The following is a 23,168-nucleotide window of genomic DNA, read 5'->3' as shown; positions in this document are numbered from 1 at the left end:
CCCTGAGTGTATCAGCTGTCTCAGAGCAGCTGCAGAATGTTTGGACCGAGTGGAACTCAAGACAAGAACTCAAAGCAGAACCCTGCCACAAGAGATCCTCAAGGTCACCCAGCATAGTACCTGAGGTATCTTGATGAGAAACTGGGAAGAAAAGGGCAAGCAGCACAAATGGGGAAAGGTGGCTCAAGAATTGTTGGGGAGACACATGTCTTTATATGGTTCAATATTAGAAGAAGAGCTACATGCTCTAGCTTGCCTATGAGGGCACGGGCTGGAATTAAGATTGCCGGGTTCCCATGAGGCCAACTGAGGCAGTTATCTCTGGCAGCAGATGGGTTGGGGGGCTCCCACTTCCACCCATTCACTCTGCCCTTCTTCCTCCTGCTGCTATCTGGATTCAGGAAGGAGCAGGGGAACAACACAGTGGAGGAAGTGGAGAGGAGAGGAGAGTGGTGGATTAGCACATTGGAAATGCTATAGCCCACCATTCTCCTCAGTGATTCTCAAACTGTGGGTTGGGGACCCACCTGTAGGTCATGACCCAGTTCTTGGTGATGCACAAAACTGGCAGGGCAGAGTAGACTGTGTGCAACAAGGGTTAAACAAGTTACTCTGGTGGAGTGCTGCTACACAATCACCATTATATCCACACCTTTTGGCATTTATAAATCAGGCAGCAGCGTCTCTAAAATGTTTGAGAACCCCTGTCCTACACACTTCCTCTCTGCTCTATTCCTCCCTTTCCAAATCTTCCTTTATCTGCTCTATTCCTCTGTCCCTTTTCAGCAGGAAGAATGGCAAAATAAGAAGGAGTAGGGACATTTGACAGGCTGGCTGGACTAGATGGTCCTGAGATAAAGTGACTCTCTTTCTTCTTTAGCAACTGGAGCTGAAAGCTTTGGAGTTGACCAAGACTTTGGCCCTGCAGTTCCACAGCACATATCAAAACCTGTTACCGCATCTTACTGACCTCCCTGCCCACCTGCAGGACAAAGTAATCCAGACCTCTGAAGGTATGGAGGAGATCCAGTCTTTCTTCTCATCTTCCACCTTGAAGGACCTGCCCGCCAGCTTTGCCATACAGTGCCGGCAAAAATTGGCCAGTGCTAGGGAGACCTTGGACGAACTCTTAGACTTTATAATATCAAGCCCTCAAGGCCGCAGGTTATCCCAGCTGATCACTGGCAAGCCACAGCCTTCACTGGCTACAGACCAGCAAACAAAGGGGACAGGGGCTGAGACCAAAGTTGAAGGTGAGAGCTCCATGTCCCAACAGCCAGCACTGCCACCACCTCAGCCCTAGATCTTGGTCAAGAGATGCCAAACCCAACATCAGCCTAAACATCTAAAGAACATCAGCCCCCAGGAGGAACAGGTGGCTCTTTGTTGCTGATGTGAATAGGTGATCAATTCCAAGGCTTTGTTCCCCAATAAAGACCCTTCCAAAGAACATGGTTGCACATTCCTTGAGGATTGAGTTCCACGCCCCCAATAGGTTGCAGAAGGAAGGTAGGAGGCAGAGATGGTCAGTCTGAGATCAGGGCGATGGTCCACACAGACAAGGATATACTGTAGCAGGTGGCATGGGGGGAGGGGAAAGCACCATCTTGTACAGTGATTGGAGAACCTTTACCTGTTGAGTGTCTGGACACATCCTTCCCAGGCCAATGTTGAGCTGAAAGTTCAAGTGGGAGTGCATGGATCCTAATTTGTAAAGCCAGAATGATATATGGGACTGTACAAAGTATGATATTCATGGCAAGGATACTTAATACTCTTCTGGAACCAAAGGTTTTTTTGATGCTTTAATTTCTTGATTTTTTAAAGTGGGAAAATAATTATATTCTGCTTGTCAACAAAAACATTAAATCTCTGATGTGAACTCTGCCTGGATGGAGTTGCAGGGATTCAGGTGTTAAATGTTTACCTCTGTAATACTTACAATTTACTCAGCACTTTTGGATGTTCAGACAACTTCACTGATAGTATACTGTCAAACATGCACAGGAGTGTTTTACTCCTGAACCCACCCTTTTCAAGAGATTGTCACAATGAAATAACTGAAGTTAGTGGGCTGATCTCACTAATGTGTTATGGAATTGAGTTATTCTTTAGAGAAATTCATTTAACATAAACCTTGCCATATTCAGCCTTGATAGCGAACCACCATGTTGAGAGATAGTATACCTCACAATGCCTGTTTCTTGGGTGAAACAATCTCCAAAATGTTAGAACACTTTCACTGACATTATTTCCATCACTATTGTGCACAGACCTGCAGTGCAGTCAGGGCTGGATTAAGCCATACTGGGGTCCTTAGCTATGTCAAGCTATGGGAATCCCCATCCCATTGTTTACAGTAAAGCTGTATATTTGCATATAATCATACAAAAAAGCTCTTTAAACAACTATCTAAGCCCATTTTGTCTTATGAAGTAAGGATTTGTTGATTAGCCTTTTGTTAGATTTCCGGATGTAGATTTTTAATCTACAGCACCACAAGAGTAATTGGCAGCACTTGAAACTTTCATCTTTAGAGACCATCAGGGATGGGCAAATCCAGCATGGCTTGTCGAGTCACAAGTCTCTGACCTCCACAACTCAAGTCAAAGACAAGTCCTACCAGAAGCATTTTCCAAGTGGCCTGGAGCAGTTTTGCAACTTAAAAAAACTTTAACCTCGTCTTTTTGATACACATGTCAGGCACAGAAAAAAAAAAGGGACTGCTGCCAGGGTGTGTGTTTCAGAGTTCTCTTTAAACACTCCCCTGATGTCCCTGCCCATCTATAAGCAAAGTAGGAGGGGATGGGAGAGACTGCGTAAAAGTGGGGACAGAAGTGGTAAGAGGGAGGGTCACATGCAGCAGCTGGGAGCAGTGGCATAGCTAAGAAGGTGCAGGGGATAGCAGTTGCACTGGGCAACAAGCTTTAGGGGGGGCAACAAGCTGAGCATGACACTAGTGGCCAAAATTGTGAAAATGATGGTACATATGCAGCTATCACTACCCACTCTGCCAAAGATCTCCAGCAGCTCATGGATCGTTTTAGCAAGGCCTGCCAAGATTTTGGACTGACAATCAGCCTGAAGAAAACACAGGTCATGGTTCAGGATGTGGACTCACCTCCCTGCATTACAATCTCTGCGCATGAACTGGAGGTTGTCCATGACTTTGTGTACCTTGGCTCAACGATCTCCGACACTCTTTCTCTCGATACCGAGCTAAACAAACGCATCGGTAAAGCAGCTACCACGTTTTCCAGACTCACAAAGAGAGTCTGGTCCAACAAGAAGCTGACGGAACATACCAAGATCCAGGTCTACAGAGCTTGCATCCTGAGTACACTTCTGTACTGCAGCGAGTCATGGACTCTTCACTCACAACAGGAGAGGAAACTGAGCGCTTTCCACATGCGCTGCCTCCGACGTATTCTCGGCATCACCTGGCAGGACAAAGTTCCAAACAACACAGTCCTGGAACGTGCTGGAATCCCTAGCATGTATGCACTACTGAAACAGAGATGCCTGCGTTGGCTCGGTCATGTCGTGAGAATGGATGATGGCCGGATCCCAAAGGATCTCCTCTATGGAGCTCGTGCAAGGAAAGCGCCCTACAGGTAGACCACAGCTGCGATACAAGGACATCTGCAAGAGGGATCTGAAGGCCTTAGGAGTGGACCTCAACAAGTGGGAAACCCTGGCCTCTGAGCGGCCCGCTTGGAGGCAGGCTGTGCAACATGGCCTTTCCCAGTTTGAAGAGACACTTGGCCAACAGTCTGAGGCTAAGAGGCAAAGAAGGAAGGCCCATAGCCAGGGAGACAGGCCAGGGACAGACTGCACTTGCTCCCAGTGTGGAAGGGATTGTCACTCCCGAATCGGCCTTTTCAGCCACACTAGACGCTGTTCCAGAACCACCTTTCAGAGCGCGATACCATAGTCTTTCGAGACTGAAGGTTGCCAACTATATATATGAATAATACCATCATGTTATATATCATTGGAAAGGTAATTTAATGCAGAACGCAATGAAACAAACAGCATTGGAATATCTGTATCCTATCAAAAGTTATGGCCAATTAACTAGAAAATGAAAACACAACTGCCTTATGGAACAAAAAGTGGATTTCTTTTACTCAAAACCAACCTATGAGACTGATTGTTCTGAGAGCCAATGAGATGATATTATGATACAGCATGGAAACAATGTATTAGTATGAGTCAGCTGTCATTTCCATGCATCATAATACAGTTACCCCTCCTAACTGAATAAAGAGGCACCTTTTCAAGTGGTGCTTCTCTTATATTTAGCAGGGGAGAATAACTGTCCCTCTACACCAGCCATTTTCAGCTCACAGCACACTGCCAAGGCAGTAAAGTTGTCAATGCACACTACTAGTTTTTAATTACATTATTATGTTACAATTAATTTAATATAACTAAGGGCACAAGCCTAACCAGGTCTACTCAGAAGTAAGTCCTATTCTGTTCAATGGGACTTACACATTAAGGAAGGCTCCGTAAGCCTCTGATGAGGGGGGGAGGCGCCATCATGGAGCTTTGTCCCGGGCATGGGGCTGCAGAGGTCCGTAGCTGGAACAAATGTTCCCATTCCTTGAAGGGGTCACTGTGACTGCCTCCTCAACACATGAAGCAGTGCATATCCTATTGGCATAGCAGCACCGGCACTGGAAAATTGGATAGGACTGGGCACTCAGCTTGCACATAAATCCAGCTCTGACTGCTGTTCACTCTTTTCACCTTACACACAGGGGCTGAGCTATCCAGTGCAAGTGTGATGGGCTTGTTTCTTAGCGCAATATACTTTGGTAAGACTGTATTATCTTAGTTTATTTTGAAGTTAGCACTCATTAGCACTCCTAATTATTTATATTTTGTCCGTTTTTAACATCAAATAAACATGGTTTGTTAAAACGTGTTCATTCTTCCTTGTCTTATTCTCAAACACCTTCTTATTTTAACATGTGTGACAATAACCTCTACTCTTCTAATATGAATCTGCTGCAAAGTTTAGTTTTGCAAAACTAAAGGGAGGGAGATTGGACGGAAAGAGGAGAGCCATAGCCCTTCTGCCCAGCCCCAAACAGTGTTTTGTTGTTCTTCCGGATACCAACCACCCAGAGTTTAAAGAACTGATAAACAACAATGAATTAGTGGAACTGGACTGAGGTGGCAGTGTTGGAACTGATGGGCTCTACATTTTTGCCCATATAATACCATCCCTGAAATTAGTCACATTCTGCTACGTGATGGGATAGGTGTACTCTAAGAACAGACAAGAATTAGCAACACACATCTTTACTAACAACTTCCCAAGTAATCTCTCCTAAAGCCTCCTTGATTGGATATTGTCAAATTGTAGCACCAGTGTACAAAGCCCTATGACAGGGTTTTTTTCTCTGTGGCACAGTGCTATCGAATGAGTTTACAATACCAGCGGGCCAGCAGAGATGCCAATCATCACAATTCTTGATCACAACTGCCCCTGTCCTCCTTTTTCTCTCTGCGTTAAATAGCTGTAAAGTTTGGAAAGTCCTAGCAAGCAGCTATTATGTCCTAGCATAATAAGTCCTAGCAAGCAGCTATTATAAACTACTAATAGCTTTCTTCACTCCCAGTCACATTTCAACATGTTCAAAAAGTGGAGACATTGTTACTACCCATGAAAGCCAAACAGAACCTTCCTATTCTGTGTTCATATACCAGATGCTGGAAAGTTCCTTGGGTGACATTCTCCTCAGTCACTCTCTTCGGGGGTAGCATGAGAGGTTGAGCAGGGTGGGCACAATTCTCAAGGGGCCCAACAAGCCAACCCCTAAACCCCCACCCCCACCCCTGAAGACAGCATTGGTATAAGTCACTCAACCAAGCATCTTGCAGTGTTGCTGCCTTGTTCCACTTTCCCCATCTGCAAGCATTTGATTTAAATCCTGCCTTTCACCAAATGGTCCCAAGGTGGCTCAACCTCAGAATGATCCTTATCTTCTTTAGTTAATTACAAAGAAGTTAAGAAGATGGCAGTGAGATACACCTCATTTAACTTAAATACTATCAAACTGGTTCATAAAACATACCAACTACACGTTAATTTTGATAAAGAAAATACACTCAATCAGTAAGTTCACACATTCAAACTACAGCTTATTTGGATAGGAAAAATGGCCTAAAGCCCACCAAGATTGTGCACTTGCTATTCTCCCCTCCCTCAGTTCCAGCATGAAGCTGTGATAGTTATATCCTGTTTAATTTAAACCACAGTGTCAGAACACACAAAAACAGGATCTGTGCTTCAGCTTTGGTTCATGATCAAGTACAAGAAGGGGGAACATGTTATCTTGGAAGGCTTTCTCTCTCATCAAACTTCTTCCCTCCTCTCCAGAGTTGCTGGGAAGTGGAGGCAATAATGTGAGTAGTGATCCAGTACTGGTTAACTATGACATCAATACGCATCACAAGGGCTGCATGGCATGCTGGGAGTGCCTTGGCCTAAGCCCTTGTAGAATGACGGAAGATGTGGTTGTGACCCAAAGGCTTTTCTAGCCCACCCACCAGATTGGTGTATGACAATCATGGCTGAGGGTAAGGAAACATGAGGGGGTGCTATTTGCATTGTAATTTTCAGGCAGAAAGGATGACATAAGATGGCTTTTGTCCCTTAACATTTATACCCCACCTTTTATGACTCAGGGCAGCATCCATGTGTTCCCAGATGGTCCCCTATGCTTAGCTTCAATAGGATGGCTGTATCATGTACAGGAGCTCAGATCCTGATGTCTGCAGTAGTAGTCTTGTGATCAAAGTTATCCTAAAAAATGTATCTTTTTTTGTAAACATGAAAAAAACTAAGATGGGATTCCAAGCCTGCAGCTAACCAAGATCTAACGGTACAAATCATGCTGCCGTTCCAATGTCATGCTGAGAAGAGGAACCTGTCCAGCATCCAACCTCCCTGGGAACACAAGAAGAAGCAAGAAACCCTGCCTCCTTTGAATTTTCATTATGCAGAGGACTGAGGGGCAGATACACTTTGACAATAATTTTTCACATCACACATCAAATACCCAGTCCAAAATGAGATCCAGTCAGCCCGTCCCACCAGCTTTTCTATGAAGTAGAAAGATCTAGAGAGAAGAGACGTCTCTGATTTCATGTTGTTATCTAGTAGTGGCTGGGAAATCAAGGGGGGGGGCTATATTTAGTGGCCACCCCCTGGGAAGCACTGTCATCCTAGGGCCTAGGCACTTTGGCTATAGGAGGATACTCTTTGCCTTAGAAAACTGGTGCAGTGGTTACAGTTTTAACCAAGACTGGGGAGACCCAGGTTAAAAATCTCACACAACCCTGAAGTTCACCAGGTGACACTGTCTAGTTCAGAGAATTTCACAGAGTTCTTGTGAAGATAATAGACTGGGGGGAAGGAGAATCTTTTCAGTTGTTGTCAGATCTTTGGTGGAAGAGTAAATGTTTATTACTAAAATAATGCAGCATGGGTTTATATTTACATAGAATTCCAAGTAATATTTCTAATTGTTATAATTTGTAATATTTCTATATATCACCATTTTAACATTGCAGCCTGCCTTTTTCAAAGTGATGCAATGGCTTATAACTGAAAATTTATAGCACATAAAAACAATTTTAACAGTAAACATTTAGCAAAAAACAAGGTTGGCCAATTACCTTAGATCGCAGACTGGCAGGCAGTACCCACCTCCATCTCTGCCTGCTCATTCCCACTGCTGCTCCTCCACCCCCACTCCCTAGCTTGGAAGAGAGAGATGGAGTGAAACTAAGGGTAGGATAGATCGCTCACTCTCCTCTCTACCCATCATTCTGGCCTGCTCCACCACCTCCTCCTTTTTCCAATCATAGAATCATAGAGTTGGAAGGGGCCTAATTCATCTAGTCCTTAGGCAGGAAATCCTCTTAGGGCATCTCCAACAGGTGCTTGTCGAGCCTCTGCTTGAATATCTCTAGGGAGGGAAGTGGGCAGAACAGAGGCTGGTACATCATCAGAGGCTGGTACATCACCAACATATTGTTGGCACCACCACGGAGAAGGCCCCCTTGTAGGTTGCCACCTACCCAATCTCAGAAGGCAGTCAAAACAGGATTGGCATACAAAGGCAGGGCAAAACAACCAGGTGGTGGAGTGGGAAAGATGGTGGCCTGTGCATTTTGTACCTGCCTGTGTACCTGGCCTCATCTCCAGGCTCTGGGGACCAATCAAGCAGGGGGAGGGATAGCAGCATCCATGGTGGGCAGGGATTTGGGCTGCTGCCAAATATTCAGTTTTGCACTCCAGGGCCAGGAAAGCAATCAGAATGTGAGGGGTCGCAGAGCATATTCATGAACATGTTTACAGCCCCCCCAAAAGGGGTGCTCATGCGCCAACCTAGGAGCATCATGAACATGCCATAAAGCACATTTGTGACTACTCTGGAGTTGGCTACGCCCATGCAGAGGCTTTCGCCAGCCCACAGAAACCAGCTCCAGCCTCTGTGCCAACAGGACAGGGTGGATTTGCACCAGACCCAACAGGCTGGCACAGGGGTAAGAGAGGATGATGGGAGAGCACAACAGAGGTGGGGAGACAGCATTTTTGGACAGGTGGAGGGCAGGGCAGGGCAGGATGCAGATCAGGCCTGGGTGATATTGGCAGCAGAAGCCTGCACCATATCCTAACTTCTAACTTCCATTCCCAAAACATGCAGCTCTTATACAGGTTGCTCAGATTTGTGCCACATTTCATTGATGCAGATCTGACGAGCCACAAATGACCACAGAGGGACATTACCTTCAGTATCTGTTTGTCCACCGCCATTACCTGGTTGTCTGCTGTTAGAAACAGGAAGTTGGTTTAGATGGGTGTTTCATCTGATCCAGCATGTTCTTCCTGTGTCCTGCTTCATGTCGCACATCAGGCAACACTTGCTTTTGCTGAGCTCTAAAATGAACACTTCTCAACAGCTCCTGAAACTGAAGACAATGACAACAGAAAACGTGACAAATCTGAGGAGGCCAGCCGTATGGCCGAATCTCGAAGGGGCTCGATTCCAAAAATAATTCTTACAGAGAAGGAGGATAGTCTGGTCATTACAGATGAGGACTTGGTGGTTCTTCCTCCACCACTGGAGAATGTGCCAGATACCTCCCAAGAGGGTGCCGCCTCTGCTCCAACGCTGAAGGAACCTGACTTTTCAATAGAGAAGGTATTTCCTCTACAAAGTTCACACAGCCAAAAGTATGTTCTCCTGGTGCCTTCTTTAGAAAGGGCCCCTTGAGAATCTGCTTGCAAAATCCTTATTCAGGATGTTCGGAAGCATGAGGTTCATACATGGCAAATGCAGGTTTATAAATGGCATATGCAGTGGTATCCTGTTCAAAATGCAGGAGCTTGACAATGACACCCCCCCCCCCATAGTCAGGTTGCATTAAGAAAGAGCCAAGCAAAATACAGTACAACAAAAAAGCAAATTAACTCTTCATTTCTTCATTACAGCATTTTTTTTTCTCCTGCCACATATTTCCATTTCAAAACTTCTCAACCTTCATTCAGAGGTTTAGCTTATTTCATCCCAAACTCTTGAAGTGGGTTGCAACAGTTTTAAAACAAATGCATAACAATTGAAACATAGAATTTGAAACATAGAATTTAAAATATTCCAAATAAATATGAACAGTGTAGTAGAGTACTAGCCTACATGTTTACTCAGAAATAAGCCCCACTGTGTTCAGTAGGCCTTATTCCCAGATCAATTTGCATAGAATTGTAACCTTAACGTCTTGTGATCCAAATGCTGTCTTTCCTATGAACTACCAGAAACACAACAGCTAGCCATTACAGGCATGCCCCCATATCCAAGGGGGCATCCACCCCCTGTGGATAGCTGAATCCACAGATACAGGGAGACGCCCCCCACCCTCCAGAGGCAAGGGGAGCTATGCTCCTCTTGTCTCTGGAAGGTCTGCTAAGCCCCACAGAGGCCGCATGCATCCGCCCATGGAATCTGTGGGCCTGAGAATGACTGTAAGAGAGAAAAACTGTTCAGTCTTTACTGGAAGTTCACCGGAAGTGATGTTTTTATTGCCTTATAAAGCATTTTGAGGTCTGGGGAAACCCCAGAGGCCTCAGAATGCCGTATAAGGTAATAAAAATGTCACCTCTGGTGAATTTCCAGTGAAGAGTAAATAATTTTTCTCTCTTACTGTCGTTCTGATGCCCATAGAGGCCACGGGCAGATGCGCACAGCCTCTGTGGGACTCAGAAGCCCTTCTAGAGGAGAGAGGAGTGCAGCTCCCCATCCCTCCAGACGGGGTGCACGGTGGGGAGGGGGGCATGCAGACAGGATCCATGGTTAACTGAGACCAGGAAAATGGGATACGTGGATATGGGAGCCCCCTGTATTATTATTATGTATATACAGCTTTCTAACAAGAGTAGTTCACAAAGCAGTGTACATAGTAAAATAAATCAATACAGGTGTGTGCCACTTAACAATGTTGATACGTTCTCCCATTCCTGTTGTTATGCAATTAAGTCATTAAGTGAACATTCAGTCCAATCTTATGCCTTTGTTGTGTAAAGAGACACTCCCTGCCAGACACTAGCTGGCTGCACAGGCTCCTGGATATAGATTGCCTCTTCTTTGCATTAAGAGCCTCTCTGTTGTGTAAACAGACACTCTGCTGCAGGCTATGGGAGATACAATTACCTCATTAAGCGCATCTTTATTGTGCTTTGACCACATATATGCGATCTGTTGTTAAGCAAACTGTTGTTAAGCAGCACACACCTGTATATGGTTCTGCATCCCCAAAGGGTCACAATCTAAAAAAATACAAGAGACATCAGCAACAACCACTGGAAAGGATGCCATGCTGGGGCAAAGAGAGAGAGTTGCTCTCCCCCCTTAATAATAAGAGGACACCATTTTAAAAGGTATCCCTTTGCCCTGTTAGCAGGGGAAAACACATGCCCCTAGGAAGATTTGTATTTGCATCTTGCCCTGTCTGATGTGCCTTCTCAGCTTAGGTCCTTAAAAAAAAAACACTTTCAGAGGCAGCCCCTGAACGCTCCTGGTGATGACATCACTGCTCCTGCTCTAAAAGTAATCCCAGAGTGCCACTCTGCCTCAGCTGCACCCAGGGCCAGACAACTTGTTATCTGCATGCCAAATGCTGTCCCACTTACCTGATGATGCACACGCCTGTTCCTCCAACTCTCCAACGTTCTAACTCAGGGGTGTTAAACATAAGGCCCAGGGGCTGGATGCAGTTACAGGAAGCTCTTTATCAGGCCCTCAGGCTGTCTCAGTACAACCATTGGCTGCTCTCAGCTGCTGAGCTGTCACTGCTGAAAGGTGAACCCACATGATAATTGGACTCTCCTGTATCTTGAAAATAAGATTTGTGTATTTTCTCTTCTGTCATTTGCAGCTAATGAGCTAATAAATGAGAAAAAAGTGCTTATTTCTGGTCATCACCAGCTTAACAACATAACTTCCTGCTTAACGACATAACTTCTGGCCCTCAGCAGACATCATGAATGCTATTTGGCCCACTGTATGAAATGAGTTTGACACCCCTGTTCTCCTCTCCATTTCCTCTTTGTCTCTGTTTTCCTTCACAATCCAGGGGGAGAGGAGGCAGGTTGGAGGACAGAGGTGAGCACCCCTCAACAATCTGCTGCCTGATATGAGCCAGTTCAGTTGGTCTCATGGATGGGCCGGCCCTGGCTGTACCACTGCATATATCGCATACATGGTTATGCAATGTGCAGAGAAAAGATCTTCCAACACCTGCGGCAGCAGAATGAATACAGCCTCCCTTAGGGTAGAGGAGAGTGACAGTGCAGCTCACCATTCTCTTCTCTCCACCCTTCCTCTTCTGCTCTGTTCCCCTCTCTCTTTACAAATTCAGGGAGGGGTAGAAAAAGCAGTGAAGGTAAATGGGTGAACAGAAGTGGGTGACTGCTACCAATTCACTGCCCGAGGCAACCACTTCAGTCAGCTTGTGTGTGGGCAGCTCTGGCTACAGAGATAATTGATTTTCTTCCTTTCCCAGAAGGCTGCAATTTGAGATAGCTCAAGGAACTTGTTTCAGCAGCAAATTCAAGGGCAGACAAAGGATGCTCTTCCTGTGATATTACATCTAATTAATGTATAGCATTAGCTGACAGGCTGTGGTGCATTCATGAGTTTGTGAAAGCACACTGTATCCAGTCACATCAAATGCAAGACTAGATGTTCTGCTCAGTTTGTCATAGTGGTGTTTTTAAAGGAAGAGTATTGGCAAACACATCCTGCTTTCAGAGACAGAACTCTCTCACTGATGGAAAAGGAAGGAAACATTTTGGGAAGGTGTTTAATGGTTATGGTACTTTTTGATAAGCGCATTGATTGGAACTTTCCCTTTTTAGGTTCTCAGTGAAACCACAGGAAGTTTGTTGCCCGACATTGCTATCACCAGCAGTGCTGACCAGGAGGATGAGGATGAAGATCTCAGTCTAGAGGGAGAGAGTGGACTGACCAGAGCACATGTCATGACCTGTAGGATATGCCAGCTGTTTGTGCGCACCGTGGACAGATTGCTAGATAAATCAGAGGAACTAATGGATCACTACTTGCCCCTAACAGAGGAGGAGATAGGTAAGGAGATCTTGGGTGCTGGATCTGTTAGCTTGGAGGGGGAAGCATAAGAATATAAGAGCCCCACTGGAACAGGCCAATGGCCCATCTAGTCCAGCTTCCTGTATCTCACAGTTGCCCACCAGATGCCTCAGGGAGCACACAAGACAAGAGACTAGCATCTTATTGCCACTCTCTTGCACCTGGCATTCAGAGGTAGCCTACTTCTAAAACAAACAGGTTGCACATACCCATCATGGTTTGTAATCTGTGATTACTAGTACTCTGTCCAGTCTACTTTTAAAGGCATCTAGGCCAGACAGCATCACCACATCCTGAGGCACAGAGTTTCATAGACTAATTACTGGTACACAGTGGGTGAAGATATTTTCTTTTGTAAGTTCTAACTCTCCTGGTACCCAATTTTAGTAGATTACCCTTGGTTATGCTGTAGTGTGAGAGGTAGAAGAACATCCCTCTATCCACTGCATAATTTTGTATGTCTCAATCATATCCCTCCTCAGGCATCTTTTCTAGTAAGAAGAGTTCCAAAAGCTGTAGCCTTTCCTCACGTGAGGTGTTCCAGCCCATTAATCATTTTGGTTGCTCTCTTTTGCACCTTTTCCATTTCCACTATATTTTTTTGAGCTGTGGTGATCAGAACTGAACGGAATACTCCAGGTGTGGCTTTACCATCGGATTTGTACAATGGCATAATTTTGGCTATTTCATTCTCAATCCCTTTTTTAATGATCTCAAGCATGGAATTGGCCTTCAACACTGCCACACATTGGGTCAACATTTTCATCAAGTTCTCCACCAGCACACCAAGATCTCTCTTCTGATCTGTCAGAGACAGGTTAGAACCCATTAGCCTATACTGTATATGAAGTTTGATTTTTTTGCCCCAATGTGCATTACTTTCAATGCAAGTGTAAACACATCTGCCATTTTGCTGCCCATTCTCCCAGTTTGGAGAGATTCTACTGGAGCTCTTCACAATCCCTTCTGGTCTTCACCACTCGACAAAGTTTAGTGTCATCTGCAAACTTGGCTACCTTGCTGCTTAACCCCAACTCCAGGTCATAGAATCAGAACTGGAAGAGGCCTAATAGGTCATCTAGTCCAACCCCCTGCCTTAGGCAGGAAATCTTCTTAGAGCATCTCCAACAGCTGCTTGTCGAGCCCCTGCTTGAATATCTCTAGAGAGGGTGAGTCCACCACCTCTGGGCAATCTGTTCCACTGCCGAACCACCCTTACCATCAGGAATTTTTTCCTGATCGAAATCTGCGATTTTGCAGTTTGTACCCATTGGTTGTAGTTCTACTTTCAGAGACAGTTGAGAATAAATTATTCCCTTCTTCCATATGACAGCCCTTTAGGTATTTGAAGAGAGCTATCATATCGCTTCTCTTCTCCAGGCTGAACATGCCAAGTTCTCTCAACCTTTCCTTGGAGGGCTTGTCCTCCAGCCCCCTGATCATCCTAGTCACTCTCCTCTGAACCTGCTCTGGTTTGACTGCATCTTTTTTAAAGTGGGGTGCTCAGAACTGGACACAATACTCCAGGTGAGGTCTAACCAGTGCAGGTCATTTATGAACAAGTTGAAAAGCACTGGTCCCAGGACAGACCCTTGGGGCACATCACTTTTCACCTCTCTCCATTGCAAAGCAGGTGGTTTGGCAACCTCAGGGTCCATCTGTGCCCAAGTGACCAGTTATTCATGGCGAGAAACTGGGGCCAACTGGATAGTTTTATAGGTGCTGATGGCACCCTTTGTGTCCTTTTGTCAGCTGATTCAGCTGGGCTGTCAAACTGCAGTATGGTGCCATCCGCAGTGGTGCAATGTAGCAAAGATCAAGCCAGTAGGGTAGTGTTTCTCAGACTGTGGGTTGGGACCCACTAGATGGGCTGTGAGCCAATTTCAGATAGGTCCCCATTCATTTCAATGTTATTAAAAATAAAATATATTAGACATGACACTACCATGGTGTGTGACAGCATTAGGGAAAATGTTACAGGTCTGTTCTTTTGATGGGCTACTACGCATATGCTTTTTACAATGATACTCATTGGGTCTTACTCCTGGGTAAGAGTGCATAGGATTGTAGCTTTTGGGAAGAATATTTGGACACATTTTTGGAGAATTAAAAAAACAAACAGATCAGGGTTAGAAAGCTTTATTTCAAATAAATTTTTAAACCTATACCTATTGTAAACTTTAATTTACTTGATTGGATTTTATTTTGTCATATGGAAGAGGTTAAAAATTTTCCTGTCTGATGTCACTTCTGGCCATGACATTACTTCTGGTGGGTCCCAACAGACTGTCATTCTAAAAAGTGGGTCCTAGTGCTAAAACGTTTGGAACTACTACACTAGTGAAACAATCAACCAATACACAAAAATTACTTTCTGGCAAGCCCCAGCCAAAAGGAGCACAATAGTCACATTATCCATTAGAGATCTGAAATCACCTCCAAAACTGTGGTTGAAGTTCCATGACAAGTTTACGTTTATAACATGGTCCTATCCTACACACTACAGGGGTTTGTTTCCTATAAGGAACCCTATGAGGTGGAGTCACAGAGGGTACTATCAGTTAATGTATCAGATGAGCATAGATTTCCATATATTACTTCTACTATATTTTATTTTTCTCCAAACTTCCAAGGAACGCTCATTTCAAACAATAATTCATTTTGTCTAAGAGTTTGGGTCTGTGTTTGATTTACTATCTCCAATACATACTGTCTTTTAAAAGTTCGGAAAACTTAATTTTTATTTTACAATGTCTGTAGACTCCTTTTGTTCTCAAAGTAGCCCACCACTACAATAGACTTATACATGACTCCTACTGCCCATGCAGTAAGAGATACAGAACTCCAGATGCAATTGATATGATTCTGCTTATTGGAAAGGTGGTGGTGAGGCCTGGAAAGAGTTGATGGGGGGGGGGGGGATGAGGTGATCTCTCCCTAGTCCAACAAGTAAGCCTACAATGTTTGAAGACTGAAATTGGCAACAGAACTTTCTAACCATTTTCTCCCATGAAACTAACCAGTCGCATCTTTGCCTCACTTGATCCATTTTTTTCCTGTTCCCACTTCCTCCCACCCTGGCACAGGCAACCTTCAGCAAGCTATTAAGGAGCTGGATACACCCAACGCAGACAGCCAGATGCAGGCTTGTCTAGCAAGAATCACCGATTTGTCCTCCCAGCTCCGGCAACGGGCTTACATGTTAGCTTTGAGCAAGCTTCGCCTAGCAAGACAAAACACCCAGGAAAGCTTTTGTCAGTTACATCAGACAATAACTCTGGTAGGCCAAGCTCCTTATTTCATCCATTCCAACCAGTGATCAACCTAATATTCTGGTCAATCACTCTTTATTTTTACCTTTGGAGAACATGTTGGTGTGAATTCCTTGAATGCCATTAATAATATTGTGCCCTCCAAGTGCATGGCACTTGATAAAGAATAAGAGGAAAGGTTCCTACCAGAGAGACTTAGAATCTAGATACTGAAACAAGAACGGATGAAGAAAGGAAAGGGAATGAAGGCAAGAGATAAATTTGGATAAATTGCAATTGTTTCAGTGACACACTTATATTTAGTAACAGCAGGGAATGAAGACCAGTACTGAAGGCTCCATGAAAAAGGGAAGTTTTAAGAAGGGATATGAAGGAAGTAAAATGGGGAGGAGGCATCATGCAGCTCCAAGCCACGAGCAGGGAGACATCTGAGGGAACATGATCAATTCAGATGGTTGACAGAGCTGAAGGTACAAAGGTCACTGGCAAGAGCAGGATAGGAGAACAGAGAGGAGGGCAGCCATCAGGGTTACCCTCAGGCTTTGTAATAATTATTTTGTTGTTACATACAACAAGAAAGGAAAAAGTCAAATAATCTTTTCTGGATGAATCTCAGGTTTTAATTTGGTGTCCTGTTATGACACATTTATGTTGAGTAGTTTTCAGACAAAAAGATCTATATATGATGAATATAAAGAAGCTCAGCAGAGGAATGCAATATACAGTGGTATTTTACACCTGTCAGATTAAACTGGCTTCTATAAACCATTCCCCATGATAGAAATATCCAGCCCACACGGAAATTTAAAGCATATATGATGGGCTGTCAGGCAAATAAAGAACAGTTGAATGGACTCTGAAGAGTTCACAAAATGAGAGTTGTAATTTACCTGTGGAATGAATTCGGATTGTGACAGAAAATCTGGTTATTTTTATATAAACCATGTAACATGAATTTGCTCAGAGATGGGTGCCTGCAAAACCTCCATCAGTAAGAGAACGCATTTTGAAAGGCTTGAATGTGGCCAAGATATACTAAATCTGCAAGTTTGACAGAGGTGAAGAGTAGGTAGAGTTAATATGTTGGAGGGCAGAAAGATCTTCAACAGATGGGTCACAGCAATGCTGCTGCCACCATTTTGTTTTAAGGCTCAGACCAGCACATTTGCACTAGTCAGGGCTAGGGGGCCTAAAGAAGACGAATTCTATTACTTTGGCCAAGCCCCCCCCCCCCAACCTTCACTGGACCCTCTCAGTCTCTCACCTACTAGAGGCCCTCCCTCTGCCTGGCTTTCTCCTTCTCTGCCTCCATCTTCCAAACCTGTGTACGTGGTGTTGCTGTGCTCTTCTCTCTGTTCCACTGGCCTAGAAGGAACGGACAGAAAGTCAATAGCAGGACATGCTCTGCACCACCACTGGGCAGGAAGAGACAAACTGGGGTTGCTGACTTGCCTGTCTCCCTCACCTGTTGGGCCTCTTGAATGTGGGTCCCATGTTACAAGGTTGGGGTTTGAGGTAGGGCACAACTCCTAACAAGTTGAAGACTACTGAACAAAATGAGACTCTCTCCATTATTGGAATTTGACATGTCAAAACCCAACATTTGAAAAACAGAAATCTATTTTTTAAAGTTTACTTCATTGATATTCTCTCTGTATTTAGTGTTCCTACCTTCAGTTTAAATACAAGTCACTTCTTGTTTTGTTCTGCTTCCCCTCCCTTACCCCAGATCGAACAGGCTCAACAAGGGGAGGCAAGCCAAGTCCGCGCAAGCCATATGAAACTGAATGAAATGTGCAAGAGCTGGGCTGAGAGACAGGGCATACCCTGTGCTAAGGAGGATACTTATGAACAAGAGGAAGAGGAAGATGATGAAGAGGAAGTTGTCGTGGCAAGCAGGGGCCGAGAAGATTCTGAGCCCTTTCCCAGTGAGGACATAGAGGAACCAGGAACCCATCCTCATGAGGACAGCCACATCCGGAAACCAGGAACCCATCCTGACGAGGACAGCCACATACAGAAACCAGGAACCCATCCTGACGAGGACAGCCACATACAGAAAACAGGAACCCATCCTGATGAGGACAGCCACATATGGAAACTAGGAACCCATCCTGATGAGGACAGCCACATACAGAAAACAGGGACCCGCCCTGATGAGGGCAGCCACAAAGTGGAATTTGGAATACTGTGCATAGAGGACAGATGCAAGGAAGAGGCTGAGAGAGCTTCTGAGGGCAGCTACAGAAAGGACTCTAGGAGGCATCACACCGAGATTCTGGCTGAGTCTCATCACAGCAGAGATGAGGCAGAAATCACAGTCTCAGTGCCAGGATGTGAAAAAGAAGATGGACTCCCTTTGCCTCGTCCCCACCGAAGCAAAAGCCGAAGACTGATTCACACAGAATCCTCATCTCAGAAGGTGAGTCATTCTTGCTTTCTCTAAACAAATCTTTTCAAGTGTAAGGAAGAAATATTTTTTCCATGTTAAATTGGAAAAAATGAATTGCACCTAAGGAAATTCTGCACAAGAAATCACTGGTGGTCCTAGAAGGGGGCAAATGGGGCAAATGCCCCAAGCACCAACCCTCCAGGGGGGCCTATCGGATCCCTGCCCTGCCCCCGCGGAGTGCCCAGAAGCGCTGCAGAGAGGAAGCTTGCTGCCTCTGTCAGCGCCTCGGCTCCAACTGAGCCACTCCCCTCCCCTCTTCCTTTATAGGATAGGAGACAGGTGCCCTAGAAAGGTATTGACGCTCTAGAGCACCCATCTTGTCCCCTCCTATAAAAGAGGAGAGGAAGGGAGGGGCAGCCCAGTCAGCACCAAGACGCTGCCTCCCAGGAGAGCTCCTGGGAGCCCCTGCTCCGCCTCTGAGGGTGTCCCTCAGAGGCGGAGCGGAACCGGCACGCGCCTCCTCTGACTTTGGAGGAGACGCGCGCTGCTTCCCGGCCCGGGGCGCCCCTGCTCCGCCTCTGAGGGTGTCCCTCAGAGGCAGAGCGGAACCAGCGCGTGCCTCCTCTGACTTCGGAGGCGGTAGGGAAGCAGCCTGCAAGGAGGCAGCTGCGCGGAAGTAATTGTGGTGATGATGACGTCACCGCAGTTACTTCCGGGTCAGGTGTGGGGGGGTGGAGAAGGGGGCCAAAACAGGGTGTGGGGGGCAGAAAACTGGGGTTGCCCCAGGCGCGGGGACCCCCAGGAACGCCTCTGCAAGCAGTGCACCGCTATTGGAAGACCTGGGTTTATCCACACAAGGTTTGTGTTTCTCTCTGCATCTGCACTGCAAGTAGAAGGGAAAGGAGGGCCCTGCAGAAAATTCCACCTCTTTTCTGAAAATTCACCTTTTAGGAAGGTCTCTAGTCCTTTTCATAAGAGACAGCAGGTGGGTGGGCCAGGATCATTTGTTATGAAAATGATGAACACATACTGTGTTTCAACAACTTCAAATTCACAAAACAATTTAGATACTAAGAGAAATAAGAGTTGGTTTCATATCCTAAAAGGGGCTCACAAATTTATGCAAGACACAAAAGAGACAGTCACCAGGAGGGCATAATCACTTTTGAAATGTAAATGCTTTCTGCACACTGATGAGTGTCCTAGGCTCTTTGCTGAGCTAGTGCTTGCATTTTGAGCATTATCACTATGGTGTGTGATAATGTCAATGTCACTGAGCTTTTTAACAAACAAAAACAATTTAGTCCCAAAGGAGCATAGAACCCTGTCACCTATATGGTGCAAATCCCTCATTTTCCTTCTATCTGGATGTTTCTAGCACTCCAGATCCAATCCCACAGGTGAAACCTGGTTAACATCTTATAAAAAGCAGATCTCAAACATTGTTTCTTTACAAATGACCTCAGAGAGCAATAACATGAGGCAGATCTGTAATTGGGGAGTCAGACACTTTTGGTGCAATGAAAGGCAGCTGTAGGGTTTCCAGTGTCTTGAACACAGCAACACAGCTGGGGGAGAGCAGTTGATACTTTTCTCATCTAAGCGCCCCCATGAAAACACTGAAAACAATATAGGCTCCATTTTGTCTAGTGGAGACCCTCTAGCAGCTTTTGATAAGGCACAATGAAAGTCCAGAAAATGGCACAGAAAAGGGTCAAACTCCCTCATTCTCTACAACTCCAGTCAAAATAGGAGTTCCCTACGTCCCATTCTCCAATGGCTATTTTCACAGTGATCTAATCATGAATCTCCTGCTTCCCATTTCTTTTGGCCCTAGGTGAGGCCATCTCTCTATGTCAAGTTCAAACAATAAGAGTACAGAGAGTCATTCTTGGCTGATACCCCTCAGTTATGGAATTTTCTCCTGCTGGACACTCTCTAAAGTCCCAGCCTGAGCACCATCTGAAAATATTGCAAATTCCACCTACTCGGGCTTGGTTTTTTGAGCTCACAATGAGTGAGAAGGGAGTGGGCAGATAGCAAAATGGCAATAATTCTATCCAATTCACTGAGGGTAGGATGGGGTGCTGCAAGTTCCTTTTTACGAGCCACCTTAAGAATGCAGAGGACTACAAGAAAGAATTTATTCATATTCTTTGATCCTGGCAGACAGAGTCCAGTGCTCTGGAAATGTCTAAGGGCCTGGTCTCCCACCTCCAGACCACGTACGAGGGCCTCTTGGCTAACCTGCAGGATGTTCCAGCCAACCTCAAAAACAAACTCCAAGATACCTGTCAACACATGGCAGAACTCAAAGCCAGCTTTGCCCATGCCAGCAACTTTGGGGAATTGGGCAGCAGTGTCTTGAACAACAGTCTGAACATCATGGCTGAAGCTGAAGACAACATGGACGACCTGCTAGACTTTGCTTTCCAAAATCCCATCGGCCTCTCTGTGGAGGGCACAGAAAAACAACAGCCAAAGGGGACAGAACAACCTTCCAGCAAGGAACCAGACGAGGAGAAAGAGGAGAGGTTTGACATCCTGAAAATTCAACAGGCATATGACCCCAAAGGCTGTGAGGGGGAAGACTAGCAGATGGGCCAAGACATTATGCTTTTGACCATGTTCACCAAGTGTGCCATCAGACTATTCTGAATTGTACTTGAAAGGACTGCCTACATATTTCATCTCCAAAAGGGAACTTTGGGTATCATTAAATGAAAATGGAGCTTAATTTCAGCTGTGTTTTGCTTGTGCTATATTGGCAGATTTTATAGTCTTGGAGCAGTAAATAACTTCTAGGATCCCATTCTGTTTTCATAACAAGCCTGCAAGCCAGATTCTTATCCTCCAATGGTCCTACTTCATTCCTGTCATGTTTCATCCCTACCTGCAGGAAGCAATTTCTGTTAACTTCTAAATGAAGCCTGAAAAAGGAGAAGGGATGGGTGGAGAGAGAAGTAGTTTAGGTAAGGAAATGCTTTGGGGCTTACACGTCTTCTCCTGTCCACTATCAGATCTTCAAAAAAAATCCACTCCTGATTCAATCCCCAAAAGTAAATGTCTTTTAAAAAAAAATTCTGGAGGGGAAGCGCAAGGATTGTGGGTTGAGCATGGGCAACCTATTCCTGAATGTCTCAGCCTTCAGCATGTTGAAGGGAAGAGGAGGCAGTTGTTCAGTGGAGGGATAAAGGGACTCTGCACATGCTCAGGAGTTATTTTCTTTCCATAACCTAGACTTGTTTTTCATTTTGAAAGCAGGCACAGACTGCTCTGGCAAACTCTTGATACAAATTAAGACAGAGTGGGAGGGAATAGGCAAAGTTGTGTGGGAGCAGAAACCTACTTTTTGTGAAGAGAGGAGGGAGAACAAGGAGTGGATTATTGTGCATAGAAGAGAATTGTGCTCCCCATTTGTATCTAAAAACAAGGTGGACCCACAGCTTCCTTTCTGAGAGGTGCTGGGGCTTGGCTTTCATCTACTATCACTCTGGAAACCCCACTTTTCACTTATATAGCACATCAGGCTAATCTGACTGAATGAGCCTCTCCACAAAAGCATCCCTTAGCCACAGAATATAAGAAGGAATAAGATTCAAGTCTACCATATTTATCCCGAAATGCTGTGTACAGGGAACACTTTAGATCAGCAATTTTCAACATCCCTCATTTCACGGCACACTGACAAGGTGCTAAAATTTTCAAGGCACACCATCAGTTTGTCATCAATTGACAAGGCAATTGGCAATTGACAAGGCAATTGGCTGGTGGGGGCTCACATCCTCCAACCCCACATCCTGGTGGGGGCCCTATTAATAAATGACTCTCCCTCAAACTCCTGCAGCACACCTGTAGACCATTTGCGGCACACCAGTGTGTCGCGGCACACTGGTAGAAAAATCACTGCTTTAGATATTCAAGGCACAATTACTTGAGCCCTCATTTGCAATCCAAAGTGGCAGAGTCCAGATATAGGTTTGCCACCACATCTACTGTTTAACAAGCCCTCAAGTTTAGTATCTTAACACAGCTTGAGAACAAGTTAAAGTAATAACTAAGTCTTACTTCTAGTGCATTCAATCACCATCACAGTTAAAATCCCATTTATTTAAATGGGAGGAAGTCTTCTACCCCTTCTTTCAGCAGTTGATTCTGCATTTTTGATCATCTTAGCCAACTATTCTGTGCTTCCAAAAGAAAAAAAATGCAGAAAGCTATACCAGAAGCTGGCCACCACAACCACTCCCCCTCCAGTCAATTATTTAAACAGCTGTTCTTCAGACTGCTGCACCAATCTTTGCAGCCATAAGGAATAGAATCTTGTATATTACAGTCATTCCAGATGAGATTCTTTCAGGGGTCAGTTCTGTGGCCAACAGCATATTTGGTAGTTTCTCTGCACTCATGTGGAATCATGACAGTAACTTAACTATGTGCCACAACCGACAGTCAACACACTCCTCTTCTTGTCAGATGGGAACATTTTTATTTCATAGTTACAAAAAAAATGAGATAACGTTTAGATCCTTCCAAGGATTCTATCAACATTTTGCCAGTTTCCGCCTCTATCCAGATTCTTCCTGGACAAAGCAGTTCAGAACAAATCTGCTCACGTTAAAACTCTGAAACTCACATAGGGTCCCAACCCCCATTGTGCAGTAAAAAGTCAAATGATCCCCCCACAGTTCCCCCCCAAACCACCAACCCCTCAGAAAAAGAGAGACACAGAAACAATATTCAGTTCTCAAGTTCCAAAAGAAGGCATGACAACAGCAGCCAATCAGCACTCACAGAGTGCCCTGCTGCATTCTGGGA

The sequence above is a fragment of the Tiliqua scincoides genome, chromosome 8, assembly GCF_035046505.1.
Source record: "Tiliqua scincoides isolate rTilSci1 chromosome 8, rTilSci1.hap2, whole genome shotgun sequence".
Taxonomy (NCBI): domain Eukaryota; kingdom Metazoa; phylum Chordata; class Lepidosauria; order Squamata; family Scincidae; genus Tiliqua; species Tiliqua scincoides.
The sequence above is the reverse complement of the archived record's forward strand: the minus strand, read 5'-3'. Positions refer to the sequence as shown.